Raw genomic sequence first — 6,707 nt, 5'->3', positions numbered from 1 at the left:
ATGTCTGTGAAATACCCAGGTTTAAATACCTATAGTTTGTCTGCCAGTCATTCTTCCAAATAAATATATGTTTCATGAAAAAAGCAATTGACTTAGTTTATATCTCAATTGCACAACTACTTTTTCTTGATATAACTATTATACTTCAGGAAACAGCAGAAGCCCTTCTTGCACATTTCTCATTTTGTCATGGAATAGAAAAAGATGTATACTCATCGTTATAAATTTCATAAAATAAATAATAATCTTAACTGCGTCTTTTAAGCAAGTTAAAGAGAAACTTTTTCTTTTAACTGTTGTTCATGGCTATGAAGAATATGGCCTGGTTTGGGTTCATTGCCTTAAACATGCTAAGGCCCCAGCAATTTTACCTGCTGTTGTTTTTGCACATCAGTCCAAATGGCAACACAGGAAAAGTGGCAAACAATAGCTTCATATTATTTTGAAAATAATTGGACCTTGTGTCTTCTCTGAAAGGATCTCAGAAACCCCTAGGGATTGTTGGACCACAATTTGAGAACTACTGACGGAAATAATTGGTTTCTGTGTTTTTCCCCCTTTATGTAGTCATCTTTTCTTTGCTAGGGGTAAAAAAGGCCTATTTGTACCAGATCTATACTGAAGATTTAAGAGGAGAGAGGATTTTCTATTTGACTTCACCTCTTTCTGCAATCTCATTCTGCCTTCGGTTTTGACATCATCTCCTTTGATTCAGCAGGGGCCAGTGACCTAGTCAGAGGGTCGCAGAGCTAAGACTGACCAATGGATCAAGTGCCGGAGGACAGGGTATAAAGAAAGAAGAAAAGAGAGCCGGGTAAGGAAAGTACTAGAGGAAACAAGGTTTGAAGATAAAATAATATGAGAATTAAAGAAAGAGGAACTAAAGAGGAGTGAACAGGAAGGGAAATACATGAAAAAAAAAACAGGGACAACAAGAGTAAAGAAAATAAGATGAAAGGAAGGGGGATCCTGTGGTAGGAGCGCATGATGTCACCTGCTAGAAAGGCTGCAAAGCAGGAGATCTTGAATTCAGCAGGGCCACATCCAGCTTCCATCCTTGCAAGACTCTATATCCTCCATGGGCCTCACATTTGTCCTTCTGCAAAATGAGATGGCTGAGAGGGGAAGAGAGGGTACTGGGGGAGACAAGGACGTCCAGGGGATGGGCTTCCAGGAAAGCCCCTGCACTCCCGAAATTGTGAGTAAAATCTTGGGTGTTCATGGGTTTTTTTTGCTAGGGCAGGGAGTGAGTTGTTCTCATAAATGACTCAAAGGTCTCTTTACCAAGCTGGATGAAGAACCACTGGTTTGGGTGGTTTATGATCTTTTGTGGCCCTAAAACTGTATGATTCTTGCATAGAAGTAGAATCTGCAAGCTGACTCTAAAATAATTTCCAAGCCTTGTAGTTTCACCATCATTGCCTTTGACCCTGAGCAAAATTCAACATGAAGTCTTTGGCCTTATAACAATTTGTTTTTCCCTATGTAGAAAAAAAAAAAAAAAATGAAACAACAATCCCTGAGAGTCCTGAACCCTTGTCACACTGCAATGTCTGGCAGGTAGAGCAGGTGGAAAATCAGAATCTTTGGGAGCCACCCAGCCCAGTTGCTGCCCCCGGTGTGCAAGCAAACAGAGACGGCTTTACCCTGCATGCTGCAGCCGCAGCTCCTCTGGTCCCAGCTTGTTGACTTGGTCCCAGAGAAGGAACAAAGCTGTCCAAGTCCAATGAATGGCCGGCAGTGGAAAACCAGTGTTGCTGTCTGTTGGCAGGCAGGGCGGCCGACACCACACTTGGTCAACTCCCCACAAGCGGCGCTCCCCTACCCCCACCATGGCTAGCTTTGGCAGGCGTTGCCAGGCCTGAGAACGCAGGAAGTTTTGGGTCACGGTGACCTCTAGTTGTTGATGCCAGATGAAATATGCCCTGGAGGTTCTCCAGTGTCACATGGTGTGTGGAGCAAGAAAAGGCAGGGTTGCTCTTGCGCTGACGAAGTGGATTTTGGTTCCCAAATGGCACCCCTTGGGGAATAGGAGGGGTTGTGGGTGGGAAGGGGGGCAGGCAGGCCGAGCAGTGGTGTGAGAGTGGGCAAGGGAGAGAACTAGTCTTGCATTTTTCATCTCCTTCAGCCTTCCAGGAAGCCGCTTCCTCCTGGAGGTGGAGGCATACCCCCAGATTTGTGGCGTGGGAATTGGGGGAAAAGTTTCTGCGGTGTTTTAGTTGTTTACGTGGTGGTAGGGGTGGATTTCTAGCTGTATACATGCTGGATCTCATAGCCGGATAAAAGCTATGTAGCATGTGGGGCCCGACCTAGAGCCCCCCCGGGTAGCTCAATTGCTTAAAATGGAAAGGACGTCAACCATGGATGCTCACGGGAGGGGCTGCCACCTCTAGACCCAGATTGCTTTCAGCTACTACCCAGGAAAATGATACTGTCTCTTACCATTCTGCTGAAATCTCTCTTCATCTTGTTTATACATGTTGGTTTATCTAGTCCTGTTTTTCTGAATTCCAAACACTTAGAGGAGGCTCAGTGGTTCCCAAAGCAGACCTCTACCGGAAGTCCAGTGATGGACACCTGTTTTTTTTGTCCCACACAGGTCCATCATGCCTAAATACAATCTCTATGCCTTGTCCTGGGCAGGAGGATGAGGCTTGGCTACGTTCACTTTCAAGAATCAAGAAGAGAGGACTGAAAGAGAAACAGCTGAAAAGAAGGAGCCAAATAAAAAACAAGATCCAGCTGGAGGAGTTCAGGCCCGATAAGCAGGCTTGAAAAAGAGGTCAGGCCCCAGGAGCTGGGCTGGAGCAGCGAGGAGCGTTTTTTCCAAGGAAAGATGACTGCCTGAGAGGTAGGTGGGCTCTAGACCGCTGCCCCACACCCAGCTTCAGTTGCCACAAGGAGGCCTTTCCAGTTTTCCTTCATTCTCTCCTGAAGGCCAAATTGCCTCAGCTACATTGAAATGGAGACAGACAGGGTATGTCTGAGATCTAGAGGGAAGGTATCTTTGGGGAAAATGAAAAATCACTCAAGGGTCATCTCCAATCTCACCTCCTCCAAGAATCCGTGCCAAATCTCTCTCATGGGTCTTGGCTCTCTCTCCACCCTCCTCCATAGCACTTCATGTCTTAGTTCTAGTGTATATCTCTAACTGTCACATAATGAATTATTTGGTAAGGGTAGTGACATAATATTTGCACAGTGTGTCTTCCATTGCAAAATGTATTACTTTTGCAAAGAGTAATGCGTTTGCTCTCTGTAATGACCCTGAAAAGTAGCTGGTTGTTATTGATAGTTTGCTTTATTTAGAAGTAGGGTGGTACAGAAAGCACAGACCTTGGCTCTGTCAGATTAAGGCTTGAATTATAAACCTTGTGATTGGCTGACCATAAGAGCTTGGATAGACTTCTTGACCAGTTCAGACAGCGGTTGGCCCCACCAAGAGAAATCCGTGCCCTCTCATCTGCCAGTGGGGCCACTGCGGCTTCCACCGCAAGCTAAGTTTCTGGTAAAAGAAAATCCTGCCTTGTCCATCCAGAAAAATATTAGCTTAGAGGCATCATATTTTCACAACATACTATTTGGAACTCGGAGCAAATGCCATGGTTTTCTAGCATCAAAACAACTTTATTCCAAAGTTTCTTTTGGAAATTTGAAGGCCATGCACTCTGCCAGGCCTCACATTCCAGCTCTCCTTGGCAGCCATGCCAAAGGGTCATTACAGCTCCTCTGTCACATACCTGCATCTGTGTCCTGCTTTGATTTCTCTTCTGTTTCCCTCCTGCATCCTCCACCTTCCAAATCTTTGCACATAACCCTTGAAGTTCGCCTGTTCATGCCAGTGAACCCTCATATTTTTAGTCTCTTTATAGAGTTCCTTCCCTATCTTGTGCCCTAATTGAAACCTGCTCTCCCCTACTTGTTGGAAGTCCTCTTAATGGACTGCTAATACATGTGAAGTCTTACCCTAAATCTGGGGCTATGTGACTTTTTCTTATATCCCATATTACTGTCCCAAAATATTATTCTTCCTGCAATTCAACATTTCTCTTGAAAAAAAAAAAAAAAAAAAAGGTGTTTGGCGAAACTATCCAAGTCCTCCACATTTCACACTCACCCCTCACTGTCAACCATGGACCTCTGTCAACCATGGACCTCCTAATTTCTCTCCACAGTTATTGAATATTTAAAAACACAATTTGCAATTCTCCTTAAGCCCTACCATCGTTCTGGATGGTCAATATTTAGGACCATTCAATTCCTTGACTTTCAGAAACTTCAGGATCTCATTTTCTAACCACAAGCCTTGATCATTGCATATCTCACCCCCTTCATCTGTTCTCTGATATCTTTTAGAGCCCTTGGGCTGTCTGCACCAAACTTCTTCAATGTAACATTTTTGTTTGTTCATTTTCTTTTCAAATTAATAATAAAAATAATAGCAAATACTTCTTGAGTACTCAGCACTTGCTGTGCTGCATGATCAGATTTTTATATACATCCTTTTAGTTGCTATATATAACCCTATGAGTTAGGTACTGCTAATATTTTATTATTATTATTTTTGCAGATGAGAAAACTAAGAAATAGAGGTATCTAAAAGTCTTGTTTAAATCAAGCAGCTACTAATAAGCACCTGAGTTGGGATACGAGCTCAAATATTCTGGCTCTAGAGGGGATATTACTACCGTGTCTCTCCTCTCTCTCTTAAAAGTCTTTGGGTTGGGGGTTTTAACCTCGGTCATCCTTTTCATTCCACACACTCTTTCCAAATGTCCTGCCCATGCGCTCCTATGTTCAGTTAACACCCAATTCTGTAATTTTAGTGTTATTGTAGAAAACACTCCCCTTGGCCTCTCTTTGGCCTCAGTTTCCTCATCTGTGAAATGAGAGTAATCATAGCACCTACCTCCTAGGGCTGTACGTAGTAAGCACATGTATATAAAAAGCTGATTTTTTTATCTACCTCCAGAGCCAGCTTCTTATTCACTATCTACATTTCCACTCGAATGGCCCACAGGCGTCTCACACACAACATGTACCAAGCTGCATTCACCATGCCTCACATGTTCCAATATAGGTGGCTTTTCCCTCCTATCCATCCACTTTCCCTATGAATAGTTTTTTTCTTCTTTCTTAGCCCTACGTGGTACCTGTCTCTAAGTTGTGTTCTGTCAGTTCTAGTATGTACATTGACTCTATTGCCTAAATTCAGGCCCTCATCCCTTCACATCTGAATACCTGCCATGATTTCCTACCTGGACTCCCTGCTCCTACTTTTTATAGCTTTGAGAGATAATTAATTTTTTTTTTTTTAAAAAGGAATCAGACGATGTTCATTCCATTTGCTTTAAATTCTTCCATGGCTCCCCAAAACTGTTAGGATAAAGTTCAAATTTCTTTATTAATTTTTAAAAAACTTTATCTTGCTTTTGTGCTTCATCGTATTAATATTTCTTGCCATTTTTCCTAACACTTATTTTGCCCAATCATGGGGAGCTTCTGGTAGATCCTCAAATGCCAGGGTCTCCCAAAGTTCACTGCACTTGTAAATGCTGATTTTTCTGTTCATCTCTCCTTGCTCTGGCTAACTTCCTCTTAAGCTTGTCTCAGTTCAGGTGTCATCTTTTGTAGAAATATATTTTTTCTGATGCCTGTGGTTTATTTTGGTGCTTCCTCTGTAATTCCAGAGCACCTGGTACACGTTTCTGCCAATCAGTTAACTCTCCACATCATGGTTCTCAACTTTACTTTGCCTCCAAATACCTAAAGCCAGGGTGGCAAACAGCAGCCCAGTGACCAAAGTCATCCTGCCACTTGTTTTTGTAAATAAAGTTTTATTGGAACACAAGCATGTCCATTCAGTGTTCTCTGTGGCTGATTTTGGATAAAAAGAGCAAAGTTTAACTGTTGTCGACAGAGTCACTGTTGTGACAGAGTCGAGGGCACCAAATATTTATTTGGGTAAAAAAATATTTTACCCAAAGCTAAAATATTTACTATTTGACCTTTTGCAGAAAATGTTTGCAGTCCCCTTTTATCAGTTACTGTGCATCACTGTTACAAAATTCTTAGCCAGAGATGCCAGGCCCTGAGGGAGAAAGTGGATCAAGATCTTGCAGAGGAGGAGTGTCAAGTGAAAAGGAGAGTTGGATGATTCAGATACGTACGCTAGGGGATCATGTTCCTTCCCTGCACCACTGACAGTCATTCCATGTGTCCTTATGAAGCATTTCTTACATATCATGAGACAGAGACTATGTGTTTTTTAATCTTTTGGCTTATGTGCCCAACATGGTGACAGGCTATTAGAAGTAAAAACAAGCCAAAAAACAACCCCCAAAAGCCGAGCTCACACAGGAAGAATTTTTTGAAGGATACTGGGATATAATCAGGGGGTCTAAGAAAGAGGTGAACACCCAGTTCTTGATAAGACACAGCAGTGATGTGGAGTAATGATTGTTATCAGGATCCAGCCTCTGTCTCATTTTTCTGCTGTTTCTCATCATGTCAGCTTCATTCTTCCCTTTCACCATGGACTTCCTCTAGCTGGCAAAAATCATGGCCCATCACAGTTCCTGAGTTTTTCATTTTATAGTTTTTAGTCATTGATGAGCCTTTCTCCTGACTTTCTGTTAGTCCCATATTCCAAAATACCACGTCAGTTTACCATTGATATGGTCAAGGAAGAGGGGTTGGGTGAGAAA

The 6,707-nt window shown here is 42.7% G+C and overlaps 1 protein-coding gene across 5 annotated transcripts in view; it reads left to right on the top strand.

Moving 5' to 3' along the window:
- The first annotated feature begins 681 nt into the window (after positions 1-681).
- The window catches only part of TPRG1 (tumor protein p63 regulated 1), a 219,753-nt gene continuing 213,727 nt past the window's right edge, over positions 682-6,707 (top strand). For 4 of the 5 annotated variants that reach the window (XM_050776426.1, XM_050776436.1, XM_050776406.1 and 1 more), the window contains exon 1: positions 2,084-2,851. The gene's annotated coding sequence lies outside the window, so the exon portion shown is untranslated. Of the gene's footprint in view, positions 815-2,083; positions 2,852-6,707 lie in introns of those variants that run through there. The other variant, XM_050776422.1, reaches the window with a different exon arrangement.

This window comes from Macaca thibetana, chromosome 2, assembly GCF_024542745.1.
Source record: "Macaca thibetana thibetana isolate TM-01 chromosome 2, ASM2454274v1, whole genome shotgun sequence".
NCBI classification, from domain to species: domain Eukaryota; kingdom Metazoa; phylum Chordata; class Mammalia; order Primates; family Cercopithecidae; genus Macaca; species Macaca thibetana.
Note: the sequence above shows the minus strand (reverse complement) of the source record. Positions and strands in the feature narration are given on the sequence as shown.